The sequence below is a fragment of the Dendropsophus ebraccatus genome, chromosome 14 (genome assembly GCF_027789765.1).
Source record: "Dendropsophus ebraccatus isolate aDenEbr1 chromosome 14, aDenEbr1.pat, whole genome shotgun sequence".
Classification (NCBI taxonomy): Eukaryota; Metazoa; Chordata; class Amphibia; order Anura; family Hylidae; genus Dendropsophus; species Dendropsophus ebraccatus.
In genome coordinates, this window is record NC_091467.1 from 60,379,809 (window position 1) to 60,396,376 (window position 16,568).

Sequence of the window (16,568 nt, forward strand, 5' to 3'; positions counted from 1 at the left end):
GACTATCGGACAGATTTTACACCATTGGACTGATATTACAGACTACAGGACTGATATTACAGACTATCGGACTGATGTTACAGACTACAGGATTTATATTCCAGACTATCAAACTCATATTCCAGACTACAGGACTCATATTCCAGACTATCGGATCACATTACAGACTACAGGACTCATATTACAGACTTTAGGACTGATAGTACAGACTACAGGACTCATATTTCAGACTATTGGATCATATTACAGACTTCAGGACTCATTACAGACTTTAGGACTGATATTACAGACTACAGGACTCATATTCCAGACTATCGGACTGATATTACAGACTACAGGACTCATATTCCAGACTACAGGACTGATATTTCCGACTATCGGACTGATATTACAGACTAAAGGACTCATATTCCAGACTACAGGACTCATATTCCAGACTACAGGACTGATATTTCAGACTACAGGACTCATATTTCAGACTACAGGACTCATATTACAGACATTTGGACTGATATTACAGACTATCGGACTGATATTAGAGACTATAGGACTGATATTTCAGACTACTGGACTGATATTACAGACTACAGGACTCATATTCCAGACTATCGGACTGATAATACAGACTACAGGACTGATATTCCAGACTGTAGGACACATATTCCAGACTATCTGACTGATATTCCAGACTACAGGATTTATATTCCAGACTATCGGACCGATATTACAGACTACAGGACTCATATTCCAGACTATCAGACTCATATTCCAGACTATCGGACTCATATTACAGACTACTGGACTCATATTACAGACTATCGGACTGATATTACAGACTACAGGACTCAAATTCCAGACTACAGGACTGAAATTACAGACTACAGGACTCATATTCCAGACTATCGGATCATATTCCAGACTACAGGACTCATATTCCAGACTATCGGATCATATTACAGACTTTAGGACTGATACTACAGACTACGGTACTCATATTCCAGACTACAGGACTGATATTACAGACATTTGGACTGATAATACAGACTACAGGACTGATAATACAGACTATCGGACTGATATTACAGACTACAGGACTGATATTACAGACTACAGGACTCATATTACAGACTATCGGACTGATATTTCCGACTACGGGACTGATATTTCAGACTACGGTACTTATATTCCAGACGATCGGACTGATATTAAAGACTACAGGACTCATATTCTAGACTACAGGACTCATATTCTAGACTACAGGACTGATATTACAGACTACAGGACTCATATTCTAGACTACAGGACTCATATTCTAGACTACAGGACTCATATTCTAGACTACAGGACTCATATTCCAGACTACAGGACTCATATTCTAGACTACTGGACTAATATTACAGACTATAGGACTGAAATTACAGACTACTGGACTGATATTACAGACTACGATACTCATATTCCAGACTATCGGACTGATATTACAGACTATCGGACTGATATTAAAGACTACAGGACTGATATTTCAGACTATCGGACTGAGAACGTATGTCAGCTGATAGGAATACAGCTGTAATCACTGAAAAAATCCAGGTACACAAATCAGATGCACAATTAATTACTGGGTATAACAGATGTGAGCAGACCGAAATACACCGAAATATGCAGCCTGCAATCCCAAAGCTAAGTATTGCTGTGACTGCGATGGTGTCTATGGACAGGAAAATGGTGGTTGCAGAAATGCTAGTCTAAAGGCCTTATTCCACGGGGCAACTATGAGGACTATCAGCGCTCTTTTGCTCCTCGTTCCCCGCTCGCTGCCGCCGCTATTCCACATGGCAGCAGCAAGCGGGTGAGTCTGTAGGGTGCCGCGGGGTGCCACTAATCTCACTTCCTATCTGACTAATCGCAACGCCAGCATGCACGGAAACAATGAGACACTGAGAGAGCACTCTATCCAGCACAGTGAGTGAGCTGAAAATGGCGTCCAGAACACATCACAGTGATATATATATATATGGGATGGTCATGTGATTTTAGCAGCCAATGAGACCCCTACACCTCAGCAATGACATGTCTGACACTTCTATGTGCTCTGCACTGATTGGCTAAAAGAAAAGCGCTCGAACGCTAACTAGAACGAACAGTAAAATGTTCAGTTTGAGTTAGAGAAAATCGAGATGTTGGAACCTAACTTTTCTCGAACAGTTCGATCAACACTAAAAATGAAGTAATGCAATCATTAAAATTGTTATTCACTTGTAATTCTCTTATCCCGGGACTATTTTGGGGTAGATGTAAATTTTTTCTTAGTTGCTGCTTTGTGGGCGGCCAAGTGACCGAAAGATTTGGGCAGTTTTGGCTTTTTACTCTGGTGACGCTCTCTGTGCGGGATAAATCATGTTCTATTTTATTAGTTCAGCCATTAATGAATATCAATCATATAAAAGAGTATTTACCCCCCCTATGTGGTGATTCCATGATTCATTGTTAATATAATATAAAGTGTATATTGTCATATAAGTGTACAAATCTGTATAATATATAATAAAGTGTAAAGCCTGTAAAGCACTGATAATGGTAATACTACATAAGTGTATGCACTAACAGCATGGCGGCAGGGAATTACGTCATGCTGCACTCAGGAGGTAGAAGAAGGTATTAACGTAGGGAGCCCTATTGGAACGCCACTGTTGGGATCATATAAAATGGATGGCAGGGACACCACACAACACCTTCTGAGAGAGTACGGGGGCTGAAGGTCTCTGGAGCAGATGTAGACGTGTAGCAGGTAGGGTACATTTGGGTTAGAGGAATGTGCCTAGCCTGGAAATAGGAGTGTGAGCAGCAAAGAGGGACACGCTAAGACAGTACAGGAGACTAGGGAACTGTCAGCAATAAAGAAAAATCAGTAATGGCTAAAAAGAGCCCTGGTCGGAGGACTTAAAACAATGGGTAAGGGGGGTATTTTTCTGAGACTGATATATGTCACATACTCGCCTTAAAGGAGAAGTCAGGATTGGTGGGGGTTAGAGATGGTCCAAAGCAGGTTCGGTTCGGGTTTGTACGAACCCCAACTCTCGGCAATGATTCCCGCTGTCTGCCCGCTCCGTGGAGAGGGTGGATACAGCGGGAGGACCGCCTGGAAAACTGGGATACAGCCATAACCATAGGCTGAATCCCAGTTTTTTAGGCGGTCCTCCCGCTGTATCCACCCGCTGCATAGAGCGGGCAGACAGCGGGAATCTGATGCCGAGCGTTCGGGTTTATACGAACCCGAACCGAAGCAGGTTCGGACCATCCCTAGTGGGGGTGTTAGAACATAATAAAGAAGTGATACTTACCAATCCCCATGCCCCTGCAGCACAGCATCACAGCTCATTGCCCATTGCTGGCCTCTTTTAGCTCCTGATCCTACAACATTACAGCCCGGCTCAGAAGTGCCCACTTAGGGGCTCTTGGGTAGGACATTCCTTCAGTCAGTGACTGGCTAAGTGGGTACTTCCTGTTAGGCTGTGATGGCACAGGAAGCCAGGAGACACAGGAGATCAAGCTGGTGGCGCTGCACTGTGTGTGTGGGGGGCATGGGGACAGGTAAGTATAACTTCTTTATTATGTTCTGACCCGCCGCCCCTGCCCTGCCCAGGATTTTCACTTTACGCTCCGGGTATTCCTTTAAGGTAAAGTACACCAGTAATGGAATGCTGGCCTCTTAATAAATTTACTGCATTGGTGGCTGTTCACACACCGCATGCTCAACTCTAAGCCAGCTGGCGTTAGGTTCGGCTAAAATTTATGCCAGTTATTGTGCCAGACCATGGTGTTTTCCCTCTAAGCCCTACTTACTAATTAATACACTGTGAGCACAGCTTAAACTGGCCGCAAAGTAACAAAGTTTAAGCAAACGAGTTCTCTCCAGAAATTTGCCACTTCGGTAAGTCAAAAAGTGGTACACAAGCCATTAAATATTTCCCTGTGTGTATAGCGTGAACCCCAGAAAGGCAAGTCAGAGAATTTAGGGTGCGTTCACACCTACAGGATCTGCAGCAGATCTGCAGCAGATTTGATGCTGTGTTCAGTTATTTAAATGAAATCTGCTGCAGAAAATCAGCTGCAGATCCTGTAGGTGTGAACACACCATTAAAGTCTCATTATCACTTTAAAAAAAAAACACTTTTTCCATGTCCATGGTCTATAAGTCTATGTAGCCCATTGTGAGAAAACATCATACGTTATGTATCTCTGATGTATATTGTATGGATTGGTTGCCATGCAGTTTTGTATATTGTATGGATTGGTTCAGAGTGAGTAATGAGGTTATAAGTAGCTAATAAGCCTATAAACGCAGTAAGTTGTTAAGTTGAACACACAGTCACAAATGCGGTGCCTGGACGGTGCATTTTGATGACTGTCACAAAGCACCAACCATTGGAGGGTCTTAAGTCCAGTTTAGGCTGAAACAAAAATGCAAATATGAGAGCATACAGTCCACTTAGAAAGATGTCCTGCAACGACTAATGAAGGGAGTTAAGCTTGAAGTGTGAAAGAGAGGTTAATAGGACGATGCTCCAGTCCGAGGCAAAGAGATGGAATCCGCCGTTGTGTGTGAGGAAGGGGTTAAGTTCCATTGCTGAAGAAATTAAAGACCAGCGCTTACGGTGGGAATCAATATCGGTTGGGGTCCATGCAGAACAAGAAGGTTGGCTGATTGTCCCCATCTGTATCTTATTCCTTTATTCCTCAGTGTGACCGGACAGTTTGCGAGCCTGCAGGGAGTGCAGCATGCGCAGGAGATGATGGGCAGCGTCGTCGGGTTGTTGCCAGAAATTGTCTCTTGATATGAAGATAGCGAACGCAAATCAGTGCGTCCCTGGGGACGTCAGAAGGTAGCTGAGTAGATCGAGGCAGTCGGCGGGCCCAGTCTATTGCGAGTTCGTTAGGTTGTGCTGTGGGTAGTGTGCTTGGGGCTAACCCGCTGAGGGTAGTAGTAGGTGGTAGTACTGGGTAGGACCCGGGCAACCAGTTGCCAGATGTTATGTCACGTTATTGGCACGAGGGGAGCTGACTGACCCACGGGAACCGGACCATGCGGGGCCCAACAATTCTTTGTTGTCCTTAGTCGAGGCACCAATAACTAGACCAATGCCAGGGTTATACATCGGCAACAACGGCCGTAGTTTTACGTAGTGTGAACATAGCCTTATATCTAGGATGTATATTAGATGGATTGGTCCCCATGCAGTATTATATCTTGGATGTATATTGTATGCATTGGTCCCCATGCAGTATTATATCTTGGATGTATATTGTATGCATTGGTCCCTATGCAGTATTATATCTTGGATGTATATTGTATGGATTGGTCCCCATGCAGTATTATATCTTGGATGTATATAGTATGGATTGGTCCCTATGCAGTATTATATCTTGGATGTATATAGTATGCATTGGTCCCTATGCAGTATTATATCTTGGATGTATATTGTATGGATTGGTCCCTATGCAGTATTATATCTTGGATGTATATTGGATTGATTGGTCCCCATGCAGTATTATATCTTGGATGTATATTGTATGGATTGGTCCCTATGCAGTATTATATCTTGGATGTATATAGTATGGATTGGTCCCTATGCAGTATTATATCTTGGATGTATATTGAATGGATTGTTCCCCATGCAGTATTATATCTTGGATGGATATTGGATTGATTGGTCCCCATGCAGTATTATATCTTGGATGGATATTGTATGGATTGGTCCCTATGCAGTATTATATCTTGGATGTATATAGTATGGATTGGTCCCTATGCAGTATTATATCTTGGATGTATATTGAATGGATTGTTCCCTATGCAGTTTTATATCTTGGATGGATATTGGATGGATTGGTCCCTATGCAGTATTATAACTTGGATGGATATTGGATTGATTGGTCCCCATGCAGTATTATATCTTGGATGGATATTGGATGGATTGGTCATCGTGCAGTTTTATACTATGCAGGTAGTTTGTAGTATGGTAGAAAGTGGCTGAAAAAAGAAAACAGACCAAGGTGATGGCTACCTGCACTGATGACATTGATGGCGGCCTTCTGCTCCTGTTTATACTCTAGATGCTTTACAGGCTAATATGTTCACACTACGTATATTTGAGGCTTTATAGCAACCAAAACAAGGAGTGGATTGAAAACACAGAAAGGATCTGTTCACACAATGTTGAAATTGAGTGGATGGCCGTCATTTAATGGCAAATATGTGCTGTTATTTTAAAACAACGGCTGTTATATTGAAATAATGGCCGTTATTTACTGTTATATGGCGGCCATCCACTCAATTACAACATTATGTGAACTGATCCTTTTTGTGTTTTCAATCCACTCCTGGTTTTGGTTGCTATGAGGACCTGACATGAGGACCAAATACAGCCTCAAATATACATAGTGTGAACCCAGCCTAAATTAGGGTGCGTTCACACCTACAGGATCTGCAGCAGATCTTCAGCAGATTTGATGCTGTGTTCAGTTATTTAAATGAAATCTGCTGCAGAAAATCAGCTGCAGATCCTGTAGGTGTGAACGCACCATTAAGGAGTGTCTCATTGTGTAACCATGAATGAGTTCTTTACGGGAACAATAGGGGAAGTTTATGAATAGAAATCTATCCTGACATGAAAACAGTCATTAATGTGAGTGATACCTGTGACAGATGTGTCAAGACTCATCATGACAATGCCACTATGGATCTTGGTTCATTTGGCTATTATGGTTTAATAGCTTTTCCCTACAATAGAAAACATGGTGACATGGCCCACACTGTAACACCACTACAAAAGGCGACAGTAACGGATGCATAGCGCTCTCCCTGACGTCTCCAACATTGTAGGCGGCCATCATTTCTGCTCAGCATGAATCAACTTTCATCAGTAAGTAGCCCTAAGGCCACTTGTCACTTGTCCAACGTAGATGCTCCTTTGCACATGCCAGTTGTTGTGCCTTTGGTGGTGGTGTTATAGTGTGGGCAGGTGTGTCTAGTCAATGCAGACCTGTGGGGAATAAAGACCCCACGTGTTTCACCATGAAATACGGCTTCCTCAGGGGTTAATAATAATGGTATCCCGCTTTCTGACCCTATCTCCTTGTATGTATGACTACTACATATACTACACAGCCTGAATCTGTCTAGCTACACCTCTGAATTTGCATTTACCGCATCCCTCGCGACTGTGATACTCATCAGTCAATAAATCTTCAGTTCTGTGGGTGTGTGATGCCGGTAAGAAAACCTGCTGGTCTTACAGCGTGTTCTTACAACTTCTTAGCCGAAACGTGTTTAATCAAGTGTATTAGAGGGGTTGTCGAAAGCAAAAGGTAACAACAATATCCGAACACCTTGTATTTTGTGCTGCTCACAGATACCACGGCAGCAGCAGCTCTTACTATTGTGGGCTGCATTAGTATGAGTCTTGGTATTCCTCTCTTCTCCATGAGCTCCTCACATACAGATGCTGTCACTATTCATGTGTACAATGATTCTATTCTATAACAAGTAAAGGGGGCTGACTTAGTTACAGCATAGACGGAGTATGGGCCATCTTACAGTTATGTGATGGTCAACACCATGAGGACGGAGTAGCTGCACCTATCAAAGGAGGCCTTGTCCATCTATCATCTGATGCTTCCATGACCACAGGACAGTATTCTGATACAGAGAATCCATGGGCTTTGGAAATCACAAGTTACCAGTAAGTGATTATTAATAGAAAATTATAAGAAATATTTTTTTTTAGAAATGTGGCAGAAGTCATCTCTATAATCCGTGAAGACATCTATAGCGGCAAGGCCACTGTATAGTACTCAGAAAACAGCTAGTGGCCCGCCAAACCTAGATGTGTATTATGTTATCTTAATGGGGTATTCCAGAATATTTTTTTATTAAATTAGTTGGTTTCAGATTTGTAATTTACTTCTAATTAAAAAATTCCAGTCTTCAAGTACTTATCAGCTGCTGTATGTCCTGCAAGAAGTGGTGTATTCTCTCCAGTCTGACAGTGCTCTCTGCTGCCACCTCCGTCTCACCCAATTTAAAGGCGCACTCCAGCGAAAAAAAACATTTTCTTTCAAATCAACTGATATCAGAAAGTTATATAGCTTTGTAATTTACTACTATTAAAAAATCTCAAGTCTACCCATACTTATAAGCTGCTGTATGTCATGCAGGAAATGTTTTATTTTCAGTCTGACACAGTGCTCTCTACTGACATCTCTGGCCGAGGCAGGAACTGTCCAGAGCAGGAGAGGTTTTCTACGGAGTTTCATAGAAAACCGAAATAAAGTTCCTGTCTCGGCCAGAGATGTCAGCAGAGAGCACTGTGTCAGGCTGGAAATAAAACAACACTTCCTGCAGGACATACATCAGCTAATACGTATGAGAAGATGAGATTTTTTAATAAAAGTAAATTACAAATCTAGTTGATTTGAAAGAAAAAGTTTTTCGCTGGAGAACCTCTTTAATAGATTAATACATACCACACAGCCCAAAAGAGTGCAAAATACCTAAAAAAAAAAAATTTAAAAAAAGCATACGTTCACAATCATACCCCTACCAATATTTAAGTGCCAGACTAAACGCTTCACTCCCTACCTTACTTTAATCCCTTAGCTTAGGGCTCTATTCCACCAGACGATTATCGTTCGCATAATCGTTAACGATTAACGATCTCAAACGACCGCTATTGCGAAAGACCTGAAAACGTTCACTCATTTCCATGGAACGATAATCGTTACTTATGATCGTATTTGTGATCGTTTCTTCTTCGCCATTTCTTCGCTATTGCGTTCGTATCTACTGCGAAGGACGTCTTATTCAATGCGAACGATTTACGAACGTTTTGCGAACGAGCAACGATAAAAATAGGCCCAGGTCTTATAAAGCGATCAGCGATTTCTCGTTCGGTCGTTAATCGTTAACTGCATTCCAACCGAACGATTATCGTTTAGATTCAAACGATTTAACGATAATCTGAACGATAATCGTCCGGTGGAATAGGGCCCTTAGACTTATATATAGTGCATTGCCTGCAATGAGATGGCTAGAGAAGCTAGCCAAGGAGTGAAGCTCTCAGCCGCATGGTTCTCCAGGCTCTATGTCCCAATATTTTGGGGTCTGTCTGTGTGATGTTAGACGCTGCATGAAGCTAGAAGCCGGTGTTTTCCACAATGATTGGCGATGTTTTCATAGTTATTATTTTCTGAAGGAGTCTAAGTCACTTTAGTCATGTAATATGGTTACTGAGAATCCTAAATGATCACCTCTTATTAATGTTTAGACAACCTAGAAAAGACACGCTACTGTTCGTGGAAAACCTGAGTAAACAAACATAACAATAGGTATGTAATGTGTAGGTATCATCTCTATTGTTATTATTGTGTCACCAAGACTGGCATCAACACCAGGTGGAACAGATACTGGCAATGCCCATACTAGAGGGAGGAGGAACAAGCCAGCGCTGACATGACACATCTGCGATCACATGCTCCTGCTGATCGGCTGGTGTAATAGGGGCTTTAGGGTCCTATTAGACTAATAATTAACGATAAACGATCACAAACGAGATTGTTTATCCTAATGGTGCCTTTACACGGAACAATTATCGTGCGAATTTGCGCGATAACGATCGAATTCGAACGATAATCGTACGTGTAAACGCAGCGAACGATCAAACGACGAACGAGAAATCGTTCATTTTGATCTTTCAACATGTTATCAAATCGTCGTTCGTCGTTCTCCAAAAATTCGCAGATCGTTCCGTGTGAACAGTCGTTCGCCGATTTAACCAATGTGTGAGATAGGCTTAAGGATCGCAAAACTAATTTTCCGTACGATGTATCGTTCCGTATAAACGCTGACCATTATGAAAAAAGAAATCGTTACTCCGACATTGTTAATCGAACGATCGGGCCAATTATCGTTTCGTGTAAACGCACCATAATGGTGCCTTTACACGGAACGATTATCGGTTTTTCGCAATGACAATCGCATTTGAGAAAATCGGCTCGTGTAAACACAGCAAATGATCAAGCAACGAGCAAGGGATCGTTCATCGTGATCTTTCAACAAGTTCTCAAATCGTCGTTGGTCGTTCACCGAAAATTCTCAGATCGCTTTGTCTAAACAGTCTTTCATCGATTCACCCTATGGGTGAGATGGCCGTAAGCGATCTCAAAACGATTGCAATAACAATTTTTTTTAAACGATATATCGTTCCGTCTATAACGCTGATCGTTATAAAAAACACATTATTTCAAAATCGTTAATCATTCGATTGGGTGAATTATCGCTCCGTGTAAACAGACCATTTGCCTGAAATCGTTCACATTGTTACACAGAACGATAGTCGTTAGTTACGATCGTTAGAACCATTATTCTTACGATCGTTTACACCATCTAATCCCGGCAAAAGAACGATGGATGTGGAATTACACTGAACGAATAGCGGATGATTAACAATGACTTTAAGGGCACATCCTATATATTTTTAACCAAAATCTGAATCTGGTCCTGACACCGGCCTAATATAACATCTTTCCAGGAAAAAACTATGCAGCGCCATTGTTATGTTCTAACCTTAAGACTTTTAATCTGCTGACCTCCCCATACACATAAACATTCGACATCAACCCTCTCTCAAAATCCTATAACAGTAGGGTTGGGCGGTATAAATCCAACATACACCTTTGGGCAACTTTAGTCTAGGCATATGGGCACCTTAAAGGTCATTATATACCCTCAATAACATTTAGCTTTCAGCTATCTCTCCCATCTTCCCATACACAGGAACTTTCTACATGGCCGGGCACTCCTGTGTTCTCTATGACGAGTGGGTAAGCTGTAGCCAGACTGCTCTGACTGTGGCTTATCTTTCTGAGAACAAAGGAGTCAGACAGGTATTTTCTATCACGCCCAACCCCTATCTTCACCAACATCATCTGGGCAACAAAAGTATAAAGCATACGGAGACCTTAAGTCTTCTAGATGGTTCCCAATTTGTCCTGGCCCCACTAACAAACAGTAAAGCTACAACAACTAGGGGCATAGCTAGTAGGACTAGCAGGGACTGTAGCCTGGGGCACTCCATGATACTCCACAAAGCCCCTCTGTTTTAGCCAGATACAGAGCCAAGGTAGTTAACTTATTATTTGCCCTGGATGAAGGAAGCCTATGTAGGATAATAAAGTACAAAAGTGCTATAACATTAGACACACAAAAAAAAATATTCAAATTTCTACTTCACATTCATCAATCCATCCATGTCAGACAGGCCCCCTGACAATAAGCTGGTCACAAACTATTCTCTTGCTGTGGTTCCAAGCAACCAACTGTAATCTGTCGAGAATCTTTGCAGTAAAGTGTTCAACTTCCCTACAGCTCTACCACAGGGGAGATGAAGAATTACACAATGCCTATTAAAATCAATGCGCTGTTTATATGTTGCGGGACAGAGCAGGTCCTCCTGGGAGAGACAGGTCACCATAGTCAAGAGACAACCTGTTTGACCTCCTGGCATGTCAGTTTCAGTGAATACTTTTCACCATGTTTTTTTCCCATGAGGAAGCCAAGCTCATAAAACATGTCGGGTTCTTCAAATGGGCATGTATCATCTCACTGGGATGGGGGTACACCTATGTTTCATCCTTATTTTCACATGTATTCAATGCAAATATTAGATCTATATTGGAGTTATATAATAATAGAACTATATTACCAAGGTCATTATGGAATTAATATGTGGTTTCTCGGATGTAATTACTTTAATTGTTTTTACGTGTAAGGCAGCGCTGAGTGATAAGCCTAAAGTATATACTTTGGTTATTCACGCAAAGCAGTCCTATACTGAAAATGAGATTAAAATATGTGTTGAATGCAGAAAGGGAGTTGTCTCCTCTCATGGCTATTATCTACGGTAAGTTGTATTACTGTGCCGTGTTTATAGATGTAACATACGGAAGTCCTGCAGCTTGTACCACACAACCATTGTAAAATGAAGACATCGCTGATGACAGTGTATAGAGCTAGGTCGGTGCCTTTCACTGAATTACGCAGTAGATAAAGTATGAAGATGAAATGAACAAAGTAATATATTGTTAACAAGGGTTTTATGTATTTGGGTAGGACCCTGCTTTAAGTACTGTGGGGTTGAAGGTAATTCTGTAAAAGGAAAAACATATATTCAGCAAGTAGATGCAATGCTCTGTAGTGATGATAGTCTGCAGCAGGAACTCTGTAATGGGGACAGCAAATATGGCCGATAATCGTTCCATGTAATAGGGCCTTAAGACATGCGCTATGTAACTGCTGCTAGAGAAGGCATGTATTTTGTAATTGTTTCTTTTTCCTTATCTTTGCTTATAATAAGACACTAACTGCTCAATTAAACATAAGCTTTTCAGCTTGAACACAGAGTTATCTCATGTGTCCTTTCTGATCTTCGGCAGACTGTAGCTGCCCTAAACTTATTAATTTGGAGCACCCAAGTATACCTATGTCAGGTGGTTATACCAGAACTTATCAGTACTCTATACAGAAATCCAGTATAACATAAAAACACCTGCTAAATATTGTGGAGATCTTTTATTTAAAAATATAAAACATTACAACCATAATAAACAATAACATAACAATGACATGATCAATAAAATATAGCTATACAATATATACAAGTCCCAAAGTCCATAAAGGTATTAGCTGGTCCAGCCTCACTCTCACCAAGCACACCACTATAATAACACACATTATGGGCACACTATATGTTTTTTTAAATTATAACAACACTAATATTAATAACATCAACAATATTCTTTTACAATAATCTTTTTCTTTTTTTTCTTCCCTAAGCATGTTCCGCATCCCATGATAATGCACATCCATAAACCACCAAATTGCCAAAGAATCCCCCTCCCCCCATACAACCCACCACCCAGCCTAACACTAATCCCCAACCCCCAGTGTAGAAACTAAAAATAACACCAATAACATACAAACCAAATAAACACTAAATATGTATAAATTAACACATACTAATAATATATACAAGGCAAAGTAAACTTAACAAACATACACAATAAACTATAGTGAGGCCTCTCAGCCTCACACAGGGCCTGAAAGCCCAAGTTCAATGCATGCAAGCCCGATATTGCTATATAGCTACAACACAAAATGAAAGGCTACTGTGTTAGCATCAGCCCACCACCAGGAGAGAAGACCCAGGCTACGGTACTTTAAAGCTAGAGCCCCTCAAAGGCAAGAGGTCCTACCAGTCCCCAGCCTCTCGTACTCCAGAGAGCGCACCTTCACCAGGTCACCGAGTGTGCCCCTAACCACCTCATCCGCAACACTGTGCACTCCCTGTGTGGTACCTGACCTCTATGCTGACTAGGAATGGAGTGCTCTAGTCCCAGCCACCAAGGTTTCTGAATGCTCCATAGGCCAATTCTGCTTAGAAGAGATGGGCCAACCTGGGCTACCCGATGGAAGCGCCCACCCTGTTGTAAACCTCTGTATTAAAGGGACAATAAAGCACAAAATGCTCTATGCTTTCCGGCATGCCTCCACACTCCTCCCAGGGACATCCCTGATCCTCAGACCTCCTGCACTTCAGATTGTCCCTCACATACAGTTTTTCCATGGAAACAGTGCCAAGTCCCAAAACTTAAAGGGGATCCTGATAGAATTTAACAGGCCCAAACCAACCTCCACATCCCAGCAGTTTTTGCAAATGGGTCAACAGGACCCTCCAGAGTCCTGACCTCCCACATCCCCAAACCCTACCGACGAAGAGGTTGGGTGGGTAAGAAGGAAAGAAAAAGCAGTGAGAAACAGAGTCTGAAGGCTTGTCTCAAAGAGTGCTGTATACACAGTTTATACTGCTCAAGTACTGCTCTCTCTGCTAATGTATATAATGTCCTCCATGCTTCTGCAACTTCTGAGGGTTTGCTACAGAGAGGTAGGGAAACAGAATCTGCATGTGTAGTACATGTACACACATGCAGCTTTAGCTTATGCTAAAAAAATTACCTGAAATGACAGGTATGGTTTATAGGATCTTTAAGTTAGTGCCAGGTACAAGAGAATAGCTTCAGTAGTCTTCTGGAATCCATGCCTCAATGGCTTAGAACTTTTTGGCAGAACATGGGGACCTACACACTATAGGGCACGTATGGATATTGTTCTGTCAAATCATTGTAGATATATGTTACCTGCTACTTACGTAACCAGCTTTATTAAAAATAATAATAATAATTTCTATTGTAAACCTGTAATCTTCTGTCTCCAGAGAGATTTGGAATCCAACCAAGTCTGGGTGAATAAATTAGAAAGTAGTCCCATTGGGAAAAGAGGAGTATGTGGAAGGAGAATATAATATAATATCTTACCTCTCACTACTTGTTTGGCTTTAGTAACTCATTCATTTGCATTAATCATTTACATAATTATCGTCGGCCCCTAATTACCTATATGATTTACTACCTAATGCTTAATTTACCATCAAATTGGATTACTATATACAGTATCTTCACATCTTAAAGTCACTGTCTGCTGCACATCCTGAAGCAATAGGAATCAAATAGTCCCAACGTTTAGTTCCAAATTTGAGGCAGCAGGTGAGATCCGATCAGAGAGATCAGCGTTCCTTTGCAGAGTGTATAAAAGGTTTAATTAATTGTGCTGCCGGGCTGCCCTAACAATAGCAAGATCATTTGTGCGGCCATTTGAACATATTGTTATCAGCCGAATATGCCCGTTTAGACTATAAGGCATCATTTATAATTGCTCATTTGTTGGCTTATTGTTAGTTCTTTTACATGGACAGATTATTGGATATATGAACATTCCTAGGACAGAGAAATGGGGCCTGCTACTTTTTCGGGAGGATTATAAGTAGTCTCTTACAGTAGTCTTTTGTTACAATATGCCGCCCACCATAACCCTCAACAGTCTCTGAACCAAAGTAGCCACGGTTCTAGAAAGCCAAGGGGTTGACGGAACACTAAACCGACAGGAAAAACCCGTCAATTTTCTGACGGGAACACTCAGCCCCAATTAACCCCAATGAAAGGGGTGATCCAGTGCTACAAAAACATGGCCACTTTCTTCTAGAGACAGCACCACTCTTGTCTCCAGTTCGGTAGTAGTTTGCAATTAAACTCCATTCACTTCAATGGAATTAAATTGTAAAACCTGCACCCAAACTGGAGACAAGAGTGGTGCTGTCTCTAGAAGAAAGTGGCCATGTTTTTGTAGCGCTAGATAACCCCTTTAAAGGAGACCTGTCACAACCCGTGCCGGGACAGAACATATTACAAAAGAGAAAATCTATAAGCACTGACTTTAGTTTGCTGCTATTCTGGACAGTTCCTGACATGGACAGAGGTGGCAGCAGAGAGCACTGTGTCAGACTGGAAAGAAAACACCACTTCCTGCAGGACATACAGCAGCTAATAAGTACTGGAAGACTTGAGATTGGAAAAAAATTACAAATTCATATAACTTTCTGAAACCAGTTGATTTGAAAGAAAAAGGTTTTCGCCATAGTGCCCCTTTAATTACTTTTCTTGTTAGGGGACCTAGGGCCCTTAGCGGGAAGGTTGGTTAGGCTGGATGCTATTATGTGATCTCTGCTCGGGCCCTCAGAAGGGGGGATGATTAGACTGTCTGCTCTAACATTCTGTTCACTGGGTGTCTCACTTCCCAGCAAGCTTCTTTCCACTGCTTGCTCTTTAGGCCGTATTACACGGCCCGATGACTTAATGTATCTGCTACCCTAACTACCCTAACAAGGACCAGCTCCAGGTTTTTGCAGGCCCTTGGGCTTCAGCTGGCCCCTCATCCATCCACTAAGCACAATCATTTGAGACACCACTAAGGCTGAGTTCACAGTACGTTTTTGCAATCCGTTTTTTTTTTCATCCGTTTTCTTGCAAAAAAAGGGATGAAAAACGGATGGTAAAAACGGATGCATTTGTGTGCATCCATTTTGATCCGTTTTTCTTTAACAAACACAAAAGTAAGGTCAGTGTACGTTAAAAAAAACGAATGTTTTGATCCATCTTTTTTTTACAATGGAAGTCAATGAAAAAAATGGATCAAAATGGATGCACAAATGCATCCGGTTTTTTTTAGCCGTTTTTTTTTTGCAAAAAACGGATGAAAAAAAAAACAGATTGCAAAAACATAGTGTGAACCCAGCCTACACAAACACACATTATAGACACTGACTGACTCTGACACACTCAAACAATCAAACACAGCACTTACAGCTCAGTCTTCTCCCTCTTCCTCTCTGTCGGGCTGCTCTCTACACTGTAAGGTTGAGGCCCTTCGGGTCATGTGATCAGGTCCTTCACCCTTTTCTCTCTATGTGCAGGTCCTCTCCCTCTCTGGGCCCCTAAATGCGCTATGCCCTTTGGTGACCCTAACCAAAGCAGAGTGGCTTATTGATGGAACCCCCTTCAGCTGACCTAGGCAGGACCCTATACATATCATTACTAAAACATCATAAATGAAAAAGGCTGTG

At 41.7% G+C, this 16,568-nt stretch overlaps 1 protein-coding gene across 1 annotated transcript in view; it reads left to right on the forward strand.

Moving 5' to 3' along the window:
* The first annotated feature begins 7,641 nt into the window (after positions 1-7,641).
* Positions 7,642-16,568, forward strand: part of LOC138772977 (protein-glutamine gamma-glutamyltransferase E-like) — a 56,906-nt gene continuing 47,979 nt past the window's right edge. Inside the window, exon 1 of the mRNA XM_069953824.1 lies at positions 7,642-7,739. The gene's annotated coding sequence lies outside the window, so the exon portion shown is untranslated. The remainder of the gene's footprint in view (positions 7,740-16,568) is intronic.